General features: G+C 34.7%; 1 protein-coding gene across 1 annotated transcript in view; it reads right to left on the reverse strand.

The window, feature by feature from the left end:
- Positions 1–26502, reverse strand: part of LOC111053303 (teneurin-a) — a 419100-nt gene that overhangs the window by 319691 nt on the left and 72907 nt on the right. The window contains exon 2 of the mRNA XM_039422899.1: positions 15562–15601. The gene's annotated coding sequence lies outside the window, so the exon portion shown is untranslated. The remainder of the gene's footprint in view (positions 1–15561; positions 15602–26502) is intronic.

The raw sequence follows: 26502 nt of genomic DNA on the forward strand, positions 1-26502 counted from the left end.
TAGTACATCAATCGATCTTAGATCAATCGACAATTTATTGAATTGATATCGAACAAATCAGCTGATTGCTCAATCAACTATTATGAATTAAATTATTTATGTTTACTCATAAAATTTGTATACTATATGTTAGGGAAGGTTTATGTAATGAGAAAACAACGATTATTATGTTATTCGAATATTTATTGAAATCTAAAAAAGTATGAAAAATATACAAAGCTCACATAAAAAATTAAATGTATATCGCATTATAGCTTCATATATTGAGATTTATTTATTGGAATGTTCACAGGCTATTATCTAAGCTTTTTATTCATGAACTTTTATTTATCTTTGTATAACAAAGTTGGAGAAACCCTGAATCTTAAGTAACCAATTACATCACGTTTTACTAAGATTAGAAAGCCAATCAGAGGAAGGCTTACAAATTGTTAAAGGAAGAGATGAAATTTTTCTGAGAATTGCTCTCTCTGGCTTGTGATCTCGACCTATGCGGCAGCACATGGAGAATAGGGTATTTTTTCCAATTAATTTTTAAAAGCATCAAGCCAATCCCTTTTTTAAATATCAAGTATATGTAATTAATGTTTGATTATTTGTGAACTCAGTGTTTGTTAAAGAGTTCTCAACTGTAATTTATTCCCGTAAATATATCTTTAATACTGATAGAAACTTGTAAGAAATCTGGACCATACACGAGCCCTGCAGAGTCGAAAGGATCCAGCTAATTAATTATTGGAGATAATTAATTATTCTACGAGAACTTCAGAACATCATTATAGTGAGTGTGTTAATTATCTTAAATGAGCTCATTTAACACTAAGGCCTTTATCAGTGAATTGGGGAATTAATTAAAGCGCTATATAAATTTTTATTCAAGTTTAAGAAATTCACAACGTGTCGAACACTATCATGTATTTTATAAGAACTCTTTTTATGAATTTACTAGCAGTTACTCGTGCTTCGCTACGGGGAACATGACAGAAAAGGATTTTTTTATTGGACTGATATTGGTATTGGCTTCTGATGAATAAAAACTGTATGTTGTAAAAAAAAATGACATATTATCTTTACTATAAGTCAAACAGGCTTTTCATTTGATAATTGAGTGAATGAGACAGCAATCGGACATCTGAGTCGGGGGAAAAATATACAATGAATAATAATATAATAATAATACATTTTATTCCCATTAATATACAAATAAGCAATCTAATCAATAAAATTTACACAATATTCAAATACAATTTATGAAATTTTTTTACAAATATAAATAAATTTCATTTTTCGGAAATTAACCTACTCAACTATGGAAAACCAATGTTCTAGAGCAGATGTAATAGTAATACATTAAGTTTAGAGTGGGGGTGCAAATAACCCCTGAGAAAGTGAGCTTAAAATATTGTTCGAAATTTATGTTTCCTATATTATGCCTTCCAGTTGATTGATCCAGTTTTAATGGCGCATTTTAATTTCCTTGAGTTTTCTATTATCTTGATGTGCACAGGAAGTAAATTGTGGTATTTTGGTGCTAGGTGGTTGAAGTAGTGTTGTTGGTATGTTGCCTTCCTAGCCACGTTCGTGATGAGAAGGCTTCTATTCCTTGTGTTATGACAGTGGTTTCTGTTTTGAAAGCTTTCTGGGTTTTTGTGTAGTCTGCAAATAATTCCTAGGGAGTAGAGTTGTCTTGCGTCCATCACACCAAACTCATTGTAGAGCTGGTCTGACGGATAACGAAGAAAGTGGCTTCTGCTTGATGATTTTGATTATTAGTTTTTGCACTTTTATAAGGGGGTCGAGGTGAACGTAGTTTGTTCCTCCCCATCCTACAATTTTATAGGTACGCAAAAACTGAACTAATAATGTGTTTGTCCATCAGTTCGCCGTGCAGCTCGCCATACAATATTTGGCTATCCATCACAAGTGGAAAACATGCGAACATGAATACAGAAGTATGGGCCATTTTTTATTGATTAAATTCATGTTTTGAACAATTCATTGTTACGAATGACAAATTGATAGGAGCTTATAAATATTTTCTAATTCAAATGAAATAACTTCTGGAAAAATAATGATTGGATGAATACCAATATTAAATTATTGTTGAAAAAGAACTCAGTACATCGACAATTCATTCAACTTATTCGGTACTGATAAAATTATAATCATTTTTTTTATTGATAATCAATTTCATCAACTAATCATAAACTGGCTGAAAAAAGTACTTCAATTTCCATGAATTCAATTAATATGATTATATAAATCTAAAGTGAAGGTCATATTTTATCTAAATTCACAAAGAGTTCGATTCTTGTTGGCAAGAAATCATTGTATTTCACTAAAAGATAGGATAATAATGAATAGTTGCCCTTCCAGGGGGAGCTTTGACAACCCACAAGACTCATTTTTCATTTACATAAATATCGAAAAAGAGCATAGGACCTTATTTTTTGTTCAGCTTGCCAAATACCCCTCATTTCAATATTGAAATTATCGACTGACTGTACAGTGAGTCAATCATCCATCAAGGCTTGAATAATTTTGAAATTGTAATTAAATAAAAATGGCAGAAAATAATTATCATGTAAATATCAACACCTTTAATTAAAGACATATTAACTGCATGCGTTTTCATATTGCCGATACAGCTTTGATAAAACTGCAGACGTTTATTAGCAGTCTCAAAAAACTGTTCTAGCTGGAAAATTGATAATCCAAGCCACGTGTAGGCCTATACATTGCATCAGGAAAACGAAGTTCAAAACTATGATTTTCCTAAACATATGTTTTGAGATAATTTCTTTGATGCAGCTGTTTCACATTCACCATATATTATACAGAGTTTATGAAAATAAAAATATTTATTGACTACCAAAACAATACTATTATTATATTAATCATAATAATTAATTATCAAATCAATACTTTTATTATATTAGTAATAATAATATTATTAAACATATTTATCCATTATCAGAACAATATTATTGAGGTTGAGTGGAATCAGGTAGAAAGCAATAGTAGAACAGATGTTCTTTTTTGTTTTTCTATCATATTATTTTGTTATTATTTCAATGATTACAAAATATGTTAGAATATCACATGTCAATAAATAAATTATCCCATTTCCATATGGCGTTCACCATGTTCATGACCTTACTTAATAGGATCCTTTTTCATCCTTTGAAATCCTTGGAGGCAAAATATCTAAAAACCCGTTCTTAGTGCGCATCTAGCATGTTTGAAGAATATTTGTGCTAAGTTTCAAGTCTGTAGGACAATTAGTTTGAGCTGTAGTGTGATTTTACATGAAAATTTTCGAAAAATGCCCTCTCCTGGACCCCCCTGTCCTCCTGATCAAAATTTTTCTGCATAGGTCTAATTTTTTTTCGTAGCTGAACAAAATAGTTCCTCATGACTTTGCTGTGCAATGAGCGGTTGAAAAGTACAAAATTTTGGGGGGCCCCTGCTCCCTCAGGGGGGCAAATTTCTGAAAATCCTTTCTTAGTGGATGTTTTCAGGCTACCATGAACAATTGTGCAAAATTTCAAGTTTTTAGGCTCAGTAGTTTGGGCTGTGGTGTGATTTCAGTCTGTCGGGGCTTAGCCTTTTATAAGTATAGAGATTTTCGAAAAATGCCCTCTCCGGACCCCCCTGTCCTCCTGATCAAAATTTTTCTGCATAGGTCTAATTTTTTTTCGTAGCTGAACAAAATAGTTCCTCATGACTTTGCTGTGCAATGAGCGGTTGAAAAGTACAAAATTTTGGGGGGCCCCTGCTCCCTCAGGGGGGCAAATTTCTGAAAATCCTTTCTTAGTGGATGTTTTCAGGCTACCATGAACAATTGTGCAAAATTTCAAGTTTTTAGGCTCAGTAGTTTGGGCTGTGGTGTGATTCAGTCTGTCGGGGCTTAGCCTTTTATAAGTATAGAGATTTGATATAATTATGTAGGAAGCTTATTTCCATACATGGCACGAACCACATACCCTGAGATTTTAAATTATTATTCTTATTAATTATTATTCATTGATCAAAGTATGTTCTATTAAGTCTATAGACTGAACAGGTTCCAATTGTCTAATTCTGAACCGACTTGAAGTCCATATATCAGTATTAATAAAATATATACTTTTACAGCTCACAATATTGTGAATGCTAACGAATCCTGTGATAATTATTAAAATATTAGAGAATTTATTTATTCAAAGAAAATTATATTTATCAAGAAATATTTGTCTATATTATGAATTTATGGGAATATAATTTATGTTTTATGTCAGCATACAAAATTCTAGGAGTTTTTATTATTTTCCTAATTCATCTCGTGATATACAGTTTGAGCTGTCTTGGCACCAAGCATTATTATTCTGCAGCATATATAATTAGTGAATCAACTAATATTGATATTATTAGAGCATTTATTACTTATCATCCTTTGATGATAGTAATACTATTCATCCAGCAAAATCTTACTGATATTTACATTAATAAGTCTACAATATATCATATAAGGATCCAGAGAACTTCAAGAACTGGCGTTGTAAGTTTCAAGGAATTTCAAAAGGATAAATTGGTGCATACCTGAATTCATGACGAGCGTTTTAAGGATCAACTAGAAAAACCATAGTTGATTCTCATTACTCTCGATTGAATATATTGTTACTGATAATCAGTCACCAACTATCTTTTTGACTTCCTTATTGGTATTCTTCAATATCTTCACGAAAGCAGCGGTAAGAATTATTGATCACCAGTTATTGAACCCTATGGTGATTCATTATATTATCTGGAGTATTCATGCATATACTACTGAGCTAGAGCTGTGGTCTGAACCCAGCATATTTGCGAGCCGGACGGCCTTAACTTTTTGCAAATTTATTTGCAAGCTAGGGATCTTAACAACTGCTCCAGTATATATCAAATATACCGCACCACAAGACATACATACACTCATACACACACACACATACAGACCAATACCCAAAAACCACTTTTTCGGACTCAGGGGACCTCGAAACGTATAGAGATTTATAAATTGGGGTACCTTAATTTTTTCGGAAAGCAATACTTTCCTTACCTTTGGTAGTAGGGCACTATTCGAATAATAATTAGAAATGTGGACTTACTCTATTCATCTAATCAAAACGTTACATCATTTTTTTCTCGAATGCATCATCAACATTCATTGTAATATCATACTCATGATGTATTTTATCTAATAACAGCGATAATATAAATGTGAAATGCTCAATGAATGTTGAATAATTAATTATTAATTAATTAGTGGAAATGTTGTATACGTACGTTTATTCCCTGACACATGCTACTAAATGTGGAGATTTTCTTCTATATGAATGGATTACAACAATAATAGCTCATCCCAGTAACTGCTGATTGTGACTGAGTAAACAAGATTGAGAGATTCGACTTATCTCCATGGCTTCTCACAAATCTGAGCTCATGGAGAGAGAGAGAGAGAGGGAGTGGCTCAGGTTGCCAGCATTCATCATTTTCTTTGATCCATGATTTGAATCGTTTGGAGGCAGGGCGCATCAATCACACGGCTGCGAGCTGAGAGCTAATCCGTTCCTCTCGATTATAGTCGACAATTTCGACTGCCATTTTAATCTCTGATGCCTTCCAAAGTAATCGCTTTCATTTGTTTCAATTTGAAGTTGCTTTCGCAAATTGCCGGAATTTATGTTATCCGTCTCGCATTTTCCTGACGGATGAGGATAAAAACGCTGCCCGACGCTGCTGCATTTTGATTAATGATGCAATTCATTCACTTGTGCTGCTGCTGCTGGCTGCGCGTGCGCGCGTCACAAAGGTGTGCTTCCTGCTGCTATGTGGTGTGGATTGTAGTGAGAGCTATGTGCTAGTGAGTAGGTGGCCAACTATAAATACAAACGCCAGCAGCTGCTCTGAGCTTCCAGCATCCATTATCCATTCATCCATCCACTTTTGTGACAGAAATAAAACGCATCCTCAACCGATTCACAGAGCTGCAATAGTAGCACCACCAATTCAAGACTTGATCTTTGAGAAAAAAAGCTTCCAAAAGATTATAATTATTATTCTTATTAATTATTATTCATTGATCAAAGTATGTTCTATTAAGTCTATAGACTGAACAGGTTCCAATTTGTCTAATTCTGAACCGACTTGAAGTCCATATATCAGTATTAATAAAATATATACTTTTACAGCTCACAATATTGTGAATGCTAACGAATCCTGTGATAATTATTAAAATATTAGAGAATTTATTTATTCAAAGAAAATTATATTTATCAAGAAATATTTGTCTATATTATGAATTTTATGGGAATATAATTTATGTTTTATGTCAGCATACAACATTCTAGGAGTTTTTATTATTTTCCTAATTCATCTCGTGATATACAGTTTGAGCTGTCTTGGTACCAAGCATTATTATTCTGCAGCATATATAATTAATGAATCAACTAATATTGATATTATTAAGAGCATTTATTACTTATCATCCTTTGATGATAGTAATACTATTCATCCAGCAAAATCTTACTGATATTTACATTAATAAGTCTACAATATATCATATAAGGATCCAGAGAACTTCAAGAACTGGCGCTGTAAGTTTCAAGGAATTTCAAAAGGATAAATTGGTGCATACCTGAATTCATGACGAGCGTTTTAAGGATCAACTAGAAAAACCATAGTTGATTCTCATTACTCTCGATTGAATATATTGTTACTGATAATCAGTCACCAACTATCTTTTTGACTTCCTTATTGGTATTCTTCAATATCTTCACGAAAGCAGCGGTAAGAATTATTGATCACCAGTTATTGAACCCTATGGTGATTCATTATATTTGGAGTATTCATGCATATACTACTGAGCTAGAGCTGTGGTCTGAACCCAGCATATTTGCGAGCCGGACGGCCTTAACTTTTTGCAAATTTATTTGCAAGCTAGGGATCTTAACAACTGCTCCAGTATATATCAAATATACCGCACCACAAGACATACATACACTCATACACACACACATACAGACCAATACCCAAAAACCACTTTTTCGGACTCAGGGGACCTCGAAACGTATAGAGATTTATAAATTGGGGTACCTTAATTTTTTCGGAAAGCAATACTTTCCTTACCTTTGGTAGTAGGGCACTATTCGAATAATAATTTAGGAATGTGGACTTACTCTATTCATCTAATCAAAACGTTACATCATTTTTTTATTCTCGAATGCATCATCAACATTCATTGTAATATCATACTCATGATGTATTTTATCTAATAACAGCGATAATATAAATGTGAAATGCTCAATGAATGTTGAATAATTAATTAATTAATTAATTAGTGGCAATGATGTATACGTACGTTTATTCCCTGACACATGCTACTAAATGTGGAGATTTTCTTCTATATGAATGGATTACAACAATAATAGCTCATCCCAGTAACTGCTGATTGTGACTGAGTAAACAAGATTGAGAGATTCGACTTATCTCCATGGCTTCTCACAAATCTGAGCTCATGGAGAGAGAGAGAGAGGGAGTGGCTCAGGTTGCCAGCATTCATCATTTTCTTTGATCCATGATTTGAATCGTTTGGAGGCAGGGTGCATCAATCACACGGCTGCGAGCTGAGAGCTAATCCGTTCCTCTCGATTATAGTCGACAATTTCGACTGCCATTTTAATCTCTGATGCCTTCCAAAGTAATCGCTTTCATTTGTTTCAATTTGAAGTTGCTTTCGCAAATTGCCGGAATTTATGTTATCCGTCTCGCATTTTCCTGACGGATGAGGATAAAAACGCTGCCCGACGCTGCTGCATTTTGATTAATGATGCAATTCATTCACTTGTGCTGCTGCTGCTGGCTGCGCGTGCGCGCGTCACAAAGGTGTGCTTCCTGCTGCTATGTGGTGTGGAGTGTAGTGAGAGCTATGTGCTAGTGAGTAGGTGGCCAACTATAAATACAAACGCCAGCAGCTGCTCTGAGCTTCCAGCATCCATTATCCATTCATCCATCCACTTTTGTGACAGAAATAAAACGCATCCTCAACCGATTCACAGAGCTGCAATAGTAGCACCACCAATTCAAGACTTGATCTTTGAGAAAAAAGGCTTCCAAAAGATTATTAGCCATTACTTATTATTACAAGATGCAAAATGCAGAAGTGACAATCGATAATCAACCTTAGTATAAGTATATAATCATGGTAAAGTTAAAGGGTTTTGAAAATGAATTTTTACTGCAATCTATCACAATGAATAGTATGTTAAATTATAACTCAATTTAATAGGACATTTTCAAAGTCAATCCTATTTTGCAACTCTAATTGAGCAATGCGCTAAAACGTTCAAAGCACTACTTTCTTTTTCTCACAGGAGGTGTATAGGTTCTTTCCTTTTTAATCTACCCAATATTGTGAAGTTGTCAACAAGGTTTGCTGTATGCAGTGGTTTCAGACAAAAGACAAACGTTTTTTTTTTTTTTTGTATTATGTGTGTGTGGCCAAGCCAGCCTGGGTGAATTATCAATAATACACGACATTTTGGAAACTTTTTCCATCACTCGATTACAAAATGCATTTTGAGTACTAAATCAATTTATTAGAAGTTTACACAGGGCTTAACATATTCGCATAGTTACTCCAGACTCGATTAGGGAATGTCTTAACTTACAACTAGAATGAACTAAACTGTGGAATATGGTTCTCATTGAACATCAAAATTTTCATGTAAATTTATCAATGAGAATATAAAAATAGCTTTTTCGAATAAATCTCGCTAGGTACGGATTTCCTCCATCTTCTGCGACGCCGATTTCATCATTCATCCAGAATCATGATTGGAGCGGGGTGGGGAAGGAAGTGCGTATTTTGAAAATAGGAAGTGACAAAGATAAAACGGATTTTTTGTGTAGTGGGACTACTTGTGAACCGGTGGTGGTTGGTGTGGAAGGTTGACAAACACCAGAAGACAGCCGAGTAATTGGGGATAGGAATTAGCTTGGTGAGCGTCATCCCATATTTCACTCGGATCCCCCTCCCTCCTGTCATCTCCCACCCCTCATCACGGCTCACGACTCGGCCTGTCTGTAATACACTCTTTCCGTCCCATTCATCTTGAAGAGGAGACCCGGTCGAGATTCTTGATATTGATGGTAGAAGTTTTATAAACACAAAAATCACTTGGCTTCTTTATTCTCCTTTTTCCTCTCTGATGCGCCTTTTTAATCGCACAAATTCCAACGTCTGATTCTGAATTTTCATGTTATTAAATACATGAAATTCAATTAGTATTGGAAATTTATGTTTGAAAGAGAAAAAATCGGAAGTTAAGTTTTATAGAGCAGTAAGATGCACTAATCAATCAAGAAAAACTTAGATTGAAAAAGTATACATGCTTATTTTGATCTATTTAATGTCCCATGGTTTGGAATTCTAAATATAGTGATTCAGAGCTGAAGAAGTATTTTCTCTTACAGTGACCTATTCAGAAAGATGCAACAGCTACTGTCACTTCGAAATTCCAAATTGATCTCTCATTATTCGAAATCAGAGACAAATTAAATTGAAGTATTGATGTGATGAAGAAACTCATGTGCATGAAAAATTCCGAATATTTCATCCAATGCAGTGTTGAGATTATTCCGATCAGGATCTTCCAACGTTTAAACATGATAATGAGGTGCCACACTGTAGTGTGATGTGTGCTCTCGAATGTGCGAAATTGAGAGAAGTAATGATGTTGACGTGGAAATTTCACAGATTCACAGTCAACCAAACAGTTCGAGAGGCAATTTGTTACTTGCACAGTCATGCATATAAATTTGGCTAGTGAAACGAAAATTGGCGAACTTTTACGTCGTAGAAGAGAGAGAACAAAATTGTGTGCTACTCTTCTCCAATGAACATTATTCAGAAAACCAATTTGCAATTCCATCTCTTGCAATGGCCACAGCTATTAAACCGAGAGTCCAAGCTATGTAAAGCGAAGCACCAACCTCCGTCAATGGCAGAACAAAAGATAGAAGTTATTGAAATAATTGGATGGCAGCACGCTTCACTTGGCTCAGCGAATAAACAATCTCATCTCTTTTGACAAAAGGAATTGATCAACATATCTTCTCAGCTGGATGAGAGAAGCAGAGTTAGCAGGAGAAGTTTTCAGAGTATTTATATGCATCGCTAACTGTTCAACAACTTTTCTCTGGTTGTCTCAAGAGCTCTTTGAAGATTTTCCCCATAAAAGTATTCCTCAATTTGAATAAATATATCCATTCAGTGGGAAAATCAATCTTCAAGTCGAATAGAAGTCTGGAAACTTCTAAAGCAAGGATCTCAAGAAAGTATCAAGTCTCGTTCAAAATACAAAAGAACTTGTTCTTATCAACTTACTTGTATCGTGTTGCATTGATTATTTTGTACCATCAGCAGAAAGGTCGGAATATAATATCCAAAGTGAAGCTTCTCTGTTTCTTCGATACCTCCTTTATGCTATACGAGAATATAGCCCATCAGATCATTATTCTGAAATACATATTTTAGCAACGCACAATCAGCTTATTCATGGTAGACATGAATATCAATCGCTACAAGGTATTCTGCAGTGAATCTGAGTAATAATATTAAATCATGAATTATATAATATTTTTATTTTCGTAGTAAATTGTCCGAATAAAATTATTGCAACCTATTATTCATGATTCTTTTATTTGCACACAGCTAAATTAGATACGGTAGCTTCTTGCTGCTATTCTTTCACACAACTTGCACTTGAAACTCATATAACATTACATTGTGTAATTGATAAGAAATTGAAATTAAGAGAACCTTGAGACTGCTATGAAACTACAATTGAAATTGGCCATTGAAATTACATATTAGTTTGTTCGAATCGACTTCATCCAAAAATCCATCAAGCAGGCAAACTCCATTCATATTTTGAGGGTTGCGACTTTTATAACACATAATATTCTTTACTATTTTTCGGAAGCTGGTAGATAGATGAGAATTTAATGAATAAGATTGAACATTTTATAACTACTACTATTATGTAATAATTCATCTTGTGTGAATATTTCCTGCATAAGGAATACAGTTTTTTATAATCACTATTTGACGGAAGTCGCGGAACAGCAATGAGTGGAACATAATATAAGTAACGTTGTCACAAGTAGCGCTACTCAGTATGCAGTCCGGCAGGAAGAGTGCAAAGTTAAACGAGGATCTTCGACCGGGACGGACGGCCTGGCGAGTTGATATTCGGAGTGCGTCAGCTAGGAGGTAGGTTCGGGGGTGGGTGAGGGTTGACGACGGTCTAAACTCCAAAGGAGGCGAGTAGCGTCGTGATCTGGTTTCGGAGCATGAAAATCGACAACGGACAGCTCACAGGCTTAGCGCTCAGCGCTTGGTGCGGGCTGATAAGAAACGCGATAGCTGCCTTTTGAGGCCGGGCTTGATAATATTGCCACCTACAGAACTTTACTGTGTAAAGTAGCGAGTGGACAGTCGAGAAGTGTGTGTATCTATTACAAGGGGTGAAAAATGGGCTGTCATTGTGGCCCCACATCCATCAAGGCCGGTGTGGCGTTTAAAGGGGAAATTAGACTTGTGCCTCTCGCCTCGCGTGCTACCCCCCACCCTCACCCACACTATTATTTACCTGACCTGCCTCATATTTCTGTCCAATGTGCGCCGCCCCGCTAATTAATGGCAGCCTACTAAACCACGCCACGCCACACTCTCTCTCCACAACTTTTAATTTATGATTGATGCGCACTTCTTCTTTTGCTCTTTCACCCTCTTTTTTCTCTCGACACTCTTCTCCCGTTCCGTTCTCACTTAATTCACTCCTGTTACGCTGCACCTCACACTTACAGCAAAATCTGAACAGCTATGAATTGATAATTCAATGGAAAGCGCTGTAATTTTCAGTCGTCGAGAAGTACTGGAATTCGAATTAGATTACGCCAAGTGGTAACAACAATTTTAACATTTTTGTTTTCATTCAAGAAAATATTCTAAAATGCATGATATAAAAATGGGTTTAGGCCTGATAATATCATTAGGCAATACTTTACTTCAAATGAACAAGAAAAAAATTGAAATAGAGATGTGCCATGAACGAATACTTATTACGTCTTGATAGATTATAAATGCATTATAATGCGATTATAGATGCATTCCTCACATCCTGGTTGGTCTATCATATTGCTGGCTCATTCAAAATCAGAACTTCACCCATTAAAGTCACATTCTCCTCATCAAACCATATACTTCCATGATATTATAGATTATACTAATATAAGAGATATATTCAAATGGAGATTAAGGCGTGAAATCAGATGTATATGCTGGTAAATAAACGAAAATCTCTTACTTTAATTAATATTAGGCTACAGGCTCAAAACCCTTAAAAATGAACGAAGGCACCAATAGAGGAGTTGACAAGTTTAACACAAATATTTCTACAGAAGATTGTATTTTGGATTGACTAAATCGTCCTAGGTTGAATTAACTGATACTACTCAACGTAACTGTAAATAACTTTCATTATTGTAGTGAATTATTGAAATTTATGTGAGCTTACCTATTTATGAACACTCGTGATCTCAGAAGTTTTCCTGCACCTGGAATTGAAATAAGCATGAATGAATACATTGCTCAAGAATTCTTATCATAGAAATTTTAATAGACGAAGAAGAAAGTTTTTCTTTTCCAGGAAATTAATATTAATGAATGTTCAAATTTTAATACAATTTAAATTATTTTCTATGTGTCTACTAATTTTATTTAATTAAAGGTAAAAACTATCCACAAGATGAATCTTATAAGGCAAACATTATCTTTCCTTAAAGTGAAATTTTCAATATTTTTTTTCTTTTATTGTGTTATAAAGTGTCTTGTTTTATTAGGTGATAAATTCATCCACTCAACATCAAGATCATGCTGGTCAAGACTCTTGTGCTGCCTCACTTCAGCTACTGCGACACTGTCATGAACGACATGACTGTTGAGCTCTCTAACCGACTGCAGCGTACACAGAACTATTGTATTCGTTTTATTTTCAATGCTAGACGATTTGATCATGTTACACCTTTTTATGTACAACTATCTCTCCTAAAATTGAATGATCTTCGTACTTTGCACATATTGACTCTGCTTCACTCAATAATCAAAACCAAATCTCCATCTTATCTGTCTGAGAGCTTCAGATTCCTGTCTGAGATCGGTGAACGTGCAACAAGGCATGGCAACTTGCTGCTAGCTTTTCCCATTCATAGAACGACGACTTTTGAGAGATCTTTCACTGTCACTGGTTGTAGGCTGTGGAATAATCTTCCTGCTTCTGTCCGGGCCATTGATGGGCGTGCTCGCTTTGGGGTGGAGGTCAAGCGGATTTTGTTGGCGGGTCTGCGGGGGTAGCGTGTGGTTGGCGCTTGGAACTGGTCTGGTGGGCTGTGTGAATGTTGTATGAATGATTATATTAATAATTCCTTTTTTTACTATTGTTTCTTGAATTATATCATTGATTTTTTTTAGTCTAAATGCAGATTGACTGTTTTGTTCCAACTATGTTTCTATTTTGTAGCTATATTATTTAATGTATTTCTATTTATATATTAAGTTACACTGTATTTTTTTTTTCAATTGCATTTGTTATGTTGAGGTTGAGTGGTAGAGAGGACTTAAAAGTCCTAACTCCGCCTAATAAAGAATTTTTTCATTTCATTTCATTTCATTTCATTCATAATTTCAGTTGATACTAGTTTTTGGACTTGTATTTGTAGGTAAATCAAATCATAAACTCTGGAATGTTCATTTTTAATTAAGGTTCTGAGCAGTTTTGGACGAATGCCCGTTATTTACACTTGGATTGCGTCCTATAGTTCATAAATAATAAATAAAATAAATGTTGGCTGGCGCACAAGTTTCCAACAATACTAGCCGAGCTACTATATGAAAAATTATATTTGATTTCGCAAACCAAACGAAAAATATCATATAAGTTAGCATCATTTCAATTTGAATTATTTGTGAAGAAAGATCCACTAATTCTGATAAAAAGAATCAGTAGTTTAAAGATAAAAATCTATATAAAATGAGGATTCAAATAGAATGAGAGAATTTAATTAATTGTAATCAATAGATAACTTCTGTTTTAGCTTTTGATGAATTGTAGGAAGAGTTAGAAATTAATGCTGTAATACATTTATTTACAGCGGTTCATGTGTGTCCCCAAACCAACTTCTTGTACTACCACCCCTTTGGTTCCGCAACTTTATGTAACACCGCTTCAAGACACCCGTTCAGACGACAGGTCTAGGGACGTAAGAGGACGTCGCCGTCAAGCCAAATTCAACCGGTAAAAGCTCACCGCCAAAAACAAGGTACTGTAACCCCGACGATAAAGCAACGTACAGACCAACGAAAGTGCAGTGTAGTGAAACAAAGGTTCATTCGAGAATGTCAATCAAAAGTGGGGATTCAAAATTATTATGAAATGGGTTATATGGGTTACTATCGACGAAACTTGGGTTCAACGGGCTTTTCTTTCTTGAGTAATTCCATGTTGAAATGAACTTGTTATTTGATGACTGATATTGTTTGGTTTTGTGACGTATTGCTATCTAATCGGGGATAGTAATGCGCCCCCGAATCAGATGAAGAATGTCACCAAAGTAACATGAAATTGTTGTTTTTGTTGTTCGATTTTAGTTGCCAATGTTTATTGAAGCTGTTTGTATTTTTCAATTATTTCAAATTGTAGTGTTATTCTATACTATAAACCTATTAAATCAGGCATGGCAAGATTAATTGAAGTTTTCTTGACTCTAGCCCGTTCACCTGCATGAATTAGGTATAGACTCAGGTATTTTCTAGATGTGTTTGCCTATTTCTAATTCTAAATTTTATTCAAAATTATCTTCTTTATTATCTTTAGAAAAGTGCAGGCACAGTTTTCATTCAAGAAAATATTCTAAAATGCATGATATAAAAATGGGTTTAGGTCTGATAATATCATTAGGCAATACTTTACTTCAAATGAACAAGAAAAAAATTGAAATAGAGATATGCCATGAACGAATACTTATTACGTCTTGATAGATTATAAATGCATTATAATGCGATTATAGATGTATTCCTCACATCCTGGTTGGTCTATCATATTGCTGGCTCATTCAAAATCAGAACTTCACCCATTAAAAAGTCACATTCTCCTCATCAAACCATATACTTTCATGATATTATAGATTATACTGATATAAGAGAGATATTCAAATGGAGATTGAGGCGTGAAATCAGATGTATATGCTGATAAATAAACGAAAATCTCTTACTTTAATTAATTTTAGGCTACAGGCTCCGAACCCTCAAAAATGAACGAAGGCACCAATAGAGGAGTTGACAAGTTTAACACAAATATTTCTACAGAAGATTGTATTTTGGATTGACTAGATCGTCCTAGGTTGAATTAACTGATACTACTTAACGTAACTGTAAATAACTTTCATTATTGTAGTGAATTATTGAAATTTATGTGAGCTTACCTATTTATGAACACTCGTGATCTCAGAAGTTTTCCTGCACCTGGAATTGAAATGAACATGATTCAGTTTCATTGCTCAAGAATTCTTTTCATCCTAGATCAAAGTAGAATAAGAGCTCATTTTCTAAGAGCTCATTACGCTCTTAGTCTGACTGGATTATGTTGGAATGATAAAAAAATGCCAAGAATTTCTCTACAAATTATCATGAGAGTGAAACTTGAATTTGGAAACAGAGGGTGAGCTATTGTGATAAGTACAAATGAAGTACAAAAGTACTTGATCTACGTACTGTGATAATATTGTTAGACTTCGTGGAATTATAATTATTATTTGCGTTTTCGTGGAATTATTATTATTATTTCAGCAGTACAACATCTATTAGGCTTGCAATTCTCTCAAATGTGACTAGCAAAATCTCTTTATTTCCTATCTCAACTACCTACAACCTCAAAGAGTTCCACGAATTATACTGTGTTTCAGTAATTTTTTAATGATCTTTAACATTATTAGTGACATCATACACGTCAAACAATCCAAATTCGTCATATTTATACATGGAATTTGCGAATTTCATTAGCTCTTGAACATTTGAGTTTAGAATATTTCCTGAATCAAATAACATTTCAAACGGAACTCTCTTTTTAGCTTTTGCTACACAGACCCAAGATTGGGAGTTTTCTAATTTTGAATAAATCCCAATGCCGAACACAAACAATGAGTCATTCATGAAAAATTGATACGCTGGACTATGAGAAGAATGTTTTGAAGGGACGGATTCAAAAATCCAAAGGTTCAAAGAACCTCACACGTCAACCGTAGCTTATTGTGTGTCATGAGAAGGATACGTTGAATACTGATTTCGTTATGAAGATCGAATTGTTAGTAATAAACATGATTTACAATCAACAAGACACTTACTATAAATTCAGTCTCAGCTCACTAGAACTTGAAAGATATTGTTCAAAAGTATTTATGAATTGGAGAGCCTTAATAATATATACTCATATTACAGCAAAGTTTTCCTCTAAAATCTACTTTCAACGGAGAAAATACTCCTCGAGTTTCTCAGTATTAAGTGATAGTCGCACTTGGTAAGAGCACTCCATGTTCATTTTTAAACTTTCTTGAGCCTTTTCAAGATTTTCTCCTTCTATCCTGTGCTGACCCACTTTCTGACGTTCACTCTGCTGATGGATCGATTGTTATCCTAGCCATCAACTTGGCCATAATCTGTTTGCCCATATCAGTCCTTCTTATGGAGCGCGGACCAACCACTTTCCTAATCGAACGCATCTTTTCCAACTCAATTTCGACACGATGCCCAATCTATTGGCAGCTCACATCAGAACAATAGTTTTATCACACAACAGTATAGTCAACATTATTCTAGAATTTATATGTTCGAAGAGTATCAGTTACGAGTACGAAGAGTCCCTAGGACGATTGAGTTAAAAAAATGTTATGCAAACAATTCAAAATTATTCTATGTAGAAATTTTTGTCTCAATGAATCAAAATCATATTGGACTGACCGTAATAACGGAATGACCAACTGTTCGACAATGAAAATCTATTGCAAATACCTATGCAAAGTATGAAATACTATGTTATTCCATGCTATTCTCCTTCGCTAATCTTCCATGATGTGTAGGATAATAGTATAATATCGGGGCACCGAGCTTTGCTTGTTATTTATTTATTGATAAACAGAACTCAACTCTTTAAGATGATTGGGGAATGATTGGGGAAGGACTAACAGGCACAGCCCAAAACTGTTTCTTCCCGAATTTTGATTTATCTATTTAAATAAAAATCGAGCCTCAAATTTTGACACTCAATAACTTTTTTATGCGTACACCGAATTTGATGATTTTTTTCAGTTGTGTTCGTTATGTTCAGGACCAGGTCTATGGCCTATCAAATTTATAATCCGACTTCAGGATTCTTTCCTACGGTCCTTAAAAGTTTACATGTAATCCTTATGGGAGAAGATTTGTGAGCTGGCCACACACAGAAATAAAAATCAGCTGTTATAATCATTGCTTCATACAACAGCAGCTGTCGGTAGATAGTGGACAAGAGTGTGTGCTGCTCCATAACCACCCATGTATTTTGAGATATAAATGTAAATACTGATTGTTGAATAATTGTCATAAAAATATAGTGATGCATGAGATTAAGCTAAGGCTAAGCACTGAGGAGGCGCGGCTTGGTGATACAAAGTGTTGATCTTATGGAGATAGCCTTATCACATCGATCCACGCCATGTCCGATTCAGTGTGTGTGTGTGAGTGCTTCCATTCATAGCAAGAAGCGCCTGCTGGATGCAAAATGCCGCATCGCGCCTCCTCAGGTGTGCATCCAGCTAAAGTTTGTCATGAGATGCATTAACTGTTTGGCGGTACGAAGTTCGCCGGGCCAGCTAGTTTATAAATAGAAATCGAGCCTCGAATATTGACATTCAATAACTTTTTTATGCGTACACCGTATTTGATGAATTTGTTTAGTTATGTTCACTTGAATTCAGGTGAAATTTTCAGTCCAAATATTCGAAAACATAGAAGTTCTAATTTAGATTGTTTACATACCAAATTGAATAACAAAATAACGCTCACTAATCACTTAGAACTGTAGAATAACTTTGAATATTATGATATATACCATCTCATGTCAACAGATCAGATTACTGTATTTTGATCGAGTCAATTAGAATTTCTAGATTTCTCGCGAGATTACACAGCTGATCTCCCACATAGGCACACGCATCTTCTGTTATCGACAGACGACGAAATCATCATCTGTTTTTCCAAGGATGAATTATCCTTCTCATGTCCTTCAGCGAGTTTTCTCAGGGGATGAGACCTAGTGCAATCGAATTTTGATATCATAAACCTACTATATTCGGAATCTTGTGAAAATCGTTAGAGCCGTTTTCGAGATCCGTTGAACATAAATAACCATAATTATAACTAGATAACCAGATATAGAAATAGAAAAATAAAAACAGATATACAGATATTGCTCGCTTAATATAATAGGATTCGACTGAATATTTCAATGAGTATGAATGAGGAGGCTAACGTCTATCTCTTCCCATCCTACTTAACTGCTAATACTTCATCATATAAAATGAATTGATATTGAGTTGAAGAAATAAGAAATAATATCGGGGGACCGAGCTTTGCTCTGGAGTGTAAAAGCATAGAAAATTTGTAACGAAAGATTGAATTTATAGTTTATATTTATTTATTCATTTTCTCAGCCGTACAATTTATTTTTACAGATATTATGAGGAGGCACAACAGGCTTATGCCCAAAACTGTCCCTTTTCAAATTCATACTAAAGTCCAAATCAAAATCTAGGTTAAGCTACTATCACTCATCAAAATAACAATAATTTATTCACACTTCAAAAAACAAACACATCATCAATTACAAATAGATATACTGTGAAATCGATTTACTATGTTGGCCACAATATTTGTTAATATACCATGTACTATTCTACACTAACAGCATCTAGTTACTATTTTCGACTTTCTGAAGTAAACATGTTTCCTAAAAAAAGAGAAATAAACGAAAATAAGTTTCTGTTGCTGAATTTTTCTTCTCGTGAGATCAGCTGGATGATCCCACACATGCACTCGTTCACTATCTTCCATTACGGTATCGACAGACAACAAAATTTCCAGCTGTTTTTCAACGACGTATTTATCCTTTTAATGTCTTTCAGCGAGTTATCTCAGGGTTGAGACCTAGTGCAATCTTCATATCTTCATATCATAAACCTACTTTGTTCCAAATTTCGTGAGAATCGTTAGAACCGTTTTCGAGTTCCGTTGAACATAAATATATACTCATATAACCACATAACCAGATAACCATATATCTGAATATATATATTCAGAAATTGCTCGCTTAATATAATAGGATGTATATTGCACATGATAAGATTTGTTCTCCGTTCTCTTGAAATAGGCTCAATCACTGTGTTCCTTTGTGATAGATTAGATTGTGGTATGATAAGTATAAGAAATAGTGCGTTAAGTTTTCGGTTCGAAATTTTCCATTTTTGTTCAAAATTTGAACATTGTTTTTAATTTTTTATAATTCAGTTGTTCATCATATCTATATTTGTAATTGACGATTTTCTTGTTGTTTTTTTAAGTGTAAATTGTTATTTTCATGAGTGATAGTAGCTTAACCTAGATTTTGATTTGGACTGTTGTATAAATTTAAAAAAGGACAGTTTTGTGCATAAGCCTGTTGTGCCTTCTCTTATAAGTGTGATGAATAGACTTGACTGAATAAATAAATTATATAGGTTATATAGAAAGTTACAAGTTTCAGAAAGTTATACTTCAGTTCATATGAATGAGAGTATTTTCAAGAATATTTATGATCAGTAAAACACATCCATTTATTCGTATTATTCTCTAAATACAGTATATAGTGAATATAAAAATACAAAAATATATTATACAAATAATATTGTTCTCGAAATGGCTTCCAAGATCAGAGTTCAGTAAGAAATTCAGAGAACAAGAGAGAGTTTCGCGAAAGCGAGTGAAACAATGAAAGATCACTCTGAACGAGGAATGCAGAAACTCTGCTAATACAATAAGTACAAATGGACTGGAAGCGTCTCTTCTTCCTTTGCAGACTTCTAAGCTTAGAATTAACAGACTCCGAAAGGGGACGAGAATTAAGACAAGTGAATTTTGTTCCACGTACGTTTCAAACAAGAGAGAATGAAGAAGGGATTAGGAAAGGGGCAAGAAGAGAATTTCCTTTTGGGTGATTAAATGCAGACGTTTCTACTCTCACAACCATGATAATGTAAACTAGTAAAATACTGCCAAATGGGAAATGTATAGGACACTTCTCTGATAATACTCGTGATTTGATAAATATACTTGACTATTAGGTAACCCGTACTCCGCAATGATCTAAAAACTCGACAAACAGAAAACTTTACCGACTGAAATCTTGAAGAATATAGAATAGGCTCTTAGCTATCCTCGGTGAATTAAGAATCAATAGCAAAATTTCAAGTTAATCAGTTCAGTAGATCACATGTGTTGATGCGTCATCCGTGAATCTCTTATCCCCTAATAAAGGAAAGAATCGACCTATATGTGTATAGGTCGATTATTATACTATAGATGAGATGGTTGACTAGTTGAGGTGGATTCCAATTCGCAAGGTTGATTATAGAATAGACATTGGAACTGCGTTAAATGCATAACTGGGAGCATAATGCTTCACTGCGTCAAATTGAGCTCATAACTAGATGCTCAACTGATGAGTGATTATGCTTTATTGAAATTTCAATGTATTCTGTTTGAAATTCGATACTAAAAGGAATGATACATTTTTAATTCCACAGTGGAATACTGGTATTGAAGGGTTTCTAAAAATAGGATTGAAACTAGCGTTACTAGGAGTTGTTGAAGAGAAATATAAAAAAAACAATAAAAAGATAAAGAATCCGGATGGAATTGAGTGGATTGGATGAAACGAAACCACTTTTTGACATGTTTCGAAAAATCCTCTTTATTTTCATAAAACAACATCAATATTCACGCTACAAATTTAATTTAAGATTCAAAGATAGTTCTTTTGATGCTAATATATTCTGTCTTATCAAGCTAGCAATTCCTGCTTGTACGTACGGATTTAGAGAATGAATTAAAATTTTTTAAAGAAATTTGAATTGTAGTTCGTGCGTGATATGAAAATTTCTTTGAACTGTGTTTGATCACAGTGATACTATGCTATACTGGATGACTTCTTTCAGATGGAGAAACCCATACTTTAAATAGCACTGATATCACAAAAAAAATAATAATCCATTGTCAAAATGTATGATTGTAGGATTTCACGAATAACACCCGAATTTTCAGTACACTTCTGGACACTTATAATTTTTTTTTATAAACTTACTATTGGAAAATTTCCTAGTTCATTCGTCTGTTATTCTGGATGTCAGTGTACACGTATGATAACTAATTGCTCATTTATTTGCTTACTTACTTTCTGTTACATTTTATTCATTTCATTCTCTCTCTGTCATGTAACCCATGTCAGAGGCATTTATTAAACATGGAAAATAAACTATGGACTTTGGATTAATTTCCTTAAACTATTGTGTTGCATCCCACTATAGAGTCTATGTGTCGGGATGACATATCTGATCATGTAACGTCATTTATTTCCCAACAACAGGCACTAATAACCAGTTCATACATTGAAATTTGGAGAAAAAAATTAAACGTTAAGAATCATTGATCAAAGCCATTATTGAGTTGCTAATTTGACAATGAATTTCCTCAGGGAAAACCAATGGGCCTAATTAAGTTCCAGATTTTAAATGATAATTTCAATAATTCGTTGTCAATTTTTTCATCTACATATCAAAAGTTCATAATGAATACCTACCACTTCTCCAAATGGAGATGTTTTCTAAGTTGGATGATGAACAAACAGAAACTTCATCCGATCCTAGTTTCCATTCTATGGATTCGCCTAATGGAAGAGAATCTTCTACAAGTGCAACAAAAACACTCACTTTTTATTTGTGTAGCATGTGTACTTTGAGAAGAGGGCACATCCTGTCCTGTCGACTGCAAGCTTCGAATAGGAAAGCGTTCTATTTTTCAAAAGTTTGAAGCGTTTTTATCCGAGAAAGGCTTCAGTTTCCTGCCGTAAGCCTTGCAATCGAACGTGAGTGGCGTAACCTGACACAACAGACAAGCATTCGTTTGAAGCCTCTCGGGAACAGACCGGCTCTCGATTCATAATATATCCTCCACAAGAACGGACGTTCAAAGCTTTTGTTATGAATCATTTCGAATTTTCCTCTCCAACAGACAACAACTACCTGTTTGATATCATAAAATACTATCCATAATTCATGTTTTCACACTTTTAGGAGTGATACCTTCATGCAAAAATCTGTTTTGCAATACTGATCTCATAGCATGTCACTGAATATAACATGACAACATCATCTGAGTAATGTTTATTACCGACTATGAACATGAGCTTTCAAATTATGAGTTGGTGAAACGAAGAAATCGTGATATAATATTCAAGAAGGCCTACCTCTCTGAAACGTTTACCAAATTGAATTTATAATTCCGGTTTCAACAAGAAACCTTCAGCTTAAAAGCTACACTCCTGGGAATTTTTCTTCAAATTTGTTGACTACAAGAACTGACTACTTTCAAGTTTATTCACAATATTATAGCTATAGCTATTATAGTTATAGCTAGGCCTATATTATTATAGTATAAATTTTAACACTCAGTATTGCCCTGAAAAGAGCAATTTTGTCATCGAAATCAGTCACTGATATTCCAAAGAATAAACTGCACGAGAAATAGGCTTCCGAAGAAGCTTATTATGGATCATTTTGATTACTTTTATTTTGGATTAGCTTAAGCTCATGAAACTCCTTCATTCTCCTCGATATGGTACGTATGACTTTCAGATATAATATAATATTTGAGATAAGGTTAATGGTCCATTCCATGCCAGCTAATGAATGATAAGGCACAATTCATTCGGCGTGGCTCTTTGAATGGCACCGCAAGATCCTTTCGCAATGGAAAGGGGTCTTCTTCTTGTTATGGTCGGACTTGAATGCCGTGGAATTCATGAAAACGGGAGATACCCCGTTTACTTTTATGTAAACCGTTATTTTATTTGTAGTGCTGAGGCCAACGTTATCTCGGGGAAAGAAAAAGGAGTTGCGGGTGAAATATAGGATGGAGCTTGCCGGCTACGTCTTATCAGCTTCTTTGGGTTCTACAAGCACTGCCTCAACACTTGCTAACGCTTTCTGCTGGCAATAGCACACCATATAGCTAGCCCGGCCCAGCCCAGCCTAGCCGTCAACCCGCAAAGCTTCCCGCTGCACAACGTGAAGCGCTTCCACCTTTTCTTCCCACAAATACATCCAACTGAAGATACACTTGCGCAAATGGGATTGCTCTTCAAATCAGCCACTGCAAGTCCTCCGAAATTGGTTCACTATTACTTCGAGATCATGCTACTCAACATTTAATTGAAACCGTTCTGATTTCTCAAACTACAACTGATCAATAAGAATGAGTCTTAAAATTCGAGAAATAATGCAAAGTTGTTCAATCGTTTAACTTAAAGTACTAGAAGATTGGTTGAAGAATATAGAAAATGATTAAGAAAGGTTTATATGCATTCAAATTAAATTTGAACCTTTCTCATACAAATTAAGATTGAATCTCTGATTAAATTTTATAGCACATAATCAAGAATCAAGAGCAGTTTACGTGAAGTGATTTTGAAAAAACATAGCCGCATTGATGACTATTTATCATGGTTTCAAGCGAACCTGTTCACTGGACAGTTAATCTAACTTTTGTTTGTTCAATGAATATCACAGCATCATTGATCATTTTTGGTTCCCAAAAAATAATTGGCAAAATTCCACGGCTGATTGTTAATATGACAATTATTTCAGTTACCTAATGAGATATTAAAATTGGTTTGGAACAATTTCAAAAACTTATTAATGTTACTAACAGTTCGGTTATTTATCAGGAATCCCTGTTGATTTCAGTAATTTCTGAACAATTCTTTAAAATTAGACCAATATATCATCTGTCCGCGAAGCTATTAAATCCATTTTACAGACAGCAGTCAGCATTCATGAGATTTTTATCGTTTTGAAGAAGCTTTATTTGAATTCCACTATATTCCCAATATAGATGACAAGGCTTCCACTACAGCGAGCCAAAATCCACTCTCATTACAACTCTGTTGCTTCACACTTTCTTAGCTCAACGTTTATTCAGAAGAACCTCCAGAAAAATCTCTTTCTAAAAGGAATCACAGATGACAGCGAAGCAAGCTCTTCCTCTCTAGCTGAAAGATAAATATGCCTTCTCATTTTTAAAATTACCCACTAATAATTGGCAGTGTGATGAATGTCTTTTGCAATTAGGAGAATATTCAGTCTCTGCGTTTGAATCTAAAATGTGAACAGAGTCTTTTGAAATCAGATCATTTTGTGCTTCTAGTAAATTATTAATATATGGAAGATGACAAGATAACATTGACTGACAGAAAAATTTAAAGCAGTGATTGTTTTGGTCAGACTTTAATGATCCAAGCATATAAACAAGAGACAAATCATTTCAATCAAATTCAGTTACGTTTTTGATCTCTGAAATAGCATCAAGATTTATGTCTACAAGAGTTAACTTACACCGAAAAACTTTACAGTACTGTTGCTCTCTTCAACTCCAACCATAAATTCTCACCTCAACGTTGATAAGATCAAAGATTGCGAGACTGGAATTGCGGATTGAGTGATTTCTTGAGGCAGCAAGTTGGTTTGATTTCTAACGTGGAACCTGTGAGCTATTTTGGAGTGAGTGAGGACAGTCTGAACTGATTGGCAGAGTGAACTGTGAACTGTTTTCAGGGAAATGAGCTGTTGACAGGTGTCAGAACGTGCTAAGTGACTGCCATAGCTGCATCGTGTTCTGTCAAGACTTTCAATTTCCTCTCATTCATAACGTTGTGAACACTTCTCATTAGCTAAATCTTGTCACCTGGCTGCCTGAAGAGTGTTTTCGTTATCAAGGGCTCGATTTTCTTTCTCAATAATATTGCTTATCAATTTTATCATCTTCTTACGTCAGCATCTACTTTGTTATGATTCAGTCAGTTCCAGTGACTGGTCACGTAATTGTAATAGATTCTAGTGTCAATTGCAAATAAATTGTCAAATTGAATACCTTACGACAACTATAATCTTTGCAGACGTCATACCTACTCTCATTTGACAAGGAAATTACTAGTATGATACATACGAATTTATTGAAGTAGAAAATATATTTCCAATAATAAACGTATTAATTCATGAAAATAAAATATTTTGGCGATTATACTCCTTTCTTTCAGGGAACTTTGAAATATTGGGATAGAATTCTAGCCATAAAGGTCAATGTTAACAGCAGCAGACAGACGTATGCAGATGAAAGGAGAAAAATCAAACGTCTACATACGTGAGCAGACAGACGTCTGTGTGTTACAACATTCGAAAACCTAGGCAGGGATTTTTTCTTCGTCTGCTGCTGTATGCGTTCGCCTATTATGAGCAAATATTGACGGTTCATATTCATCATTTTAAATAGATAATTTTTCATTTGAAGGTCTTAAAGATTGACCAGGATGAATTTCAATTCCTCAGAATGGAAAGAATCTCGTCATCTTGAAACCTTATTATATTCAATATAATAAGTGGAAATAATGCGTTATCATGATTGTGATATGAATAGCAATGCACAGGAAAACTGCAAAAGTGAACAAAAGGGAATTCCACGAACCCTGTATCAAAATAAAGAATCACATAATAGCGATTCAGTGGAGTATGATGAAATAATCTACTCATCATGAGCATACTTTTACACCTTAGAATAAAATAGTATCATAATATTGGTACTTGTGGAAATCTTTCTATATACCTATAGCAATTTTGAACGTAACAGCCACGAGGGAAATCTCATTTCACGATTGTAGTTCAATAGATAGCGTTGAAGGGGGAAAGTTGCGACTGGGCGAAACAGGTCGATTATAAAAAGAGGGAAATTCAGCAGTAAATAAGTTTAAAAGAGTCTCAGATGGTCGGGTAGTGTGCGTGTGTGAATTGGGCGCACTGCGGTTGGCTAGTGGAGAGCTATGAGCTGGCCCATTGTCTGCACAGCTAATGGCAAAATCGATATAAAAGCTTTTATTGAAGACTTCCACTTGATCCTGGAATGGCTCATTTCCTTCTTCAGAATGCTCCCCATTGACCTTGCCACCTCCTGTATCTAAGCGCTCAAACTTTAATCCGTTGGAGAAGAATGAGAAGTGTCGATCGATCAATATCCATCCAATTCAAGAACAC

Source organism: Nilaparvata lugens, chromosome 3, assembly GCF_014356525.2.
Source record: "Nilaparvata lugens isolate BPH chromosome 3, ASM1435652v1, whole genome shotgun sequence".
Lineage (NCBI taxonomy): Eukaryota > Metazoa > Arthropoda > Insecta > Hemiptera > Delphacidae > Nilaparvata > Nilaparvata lugens.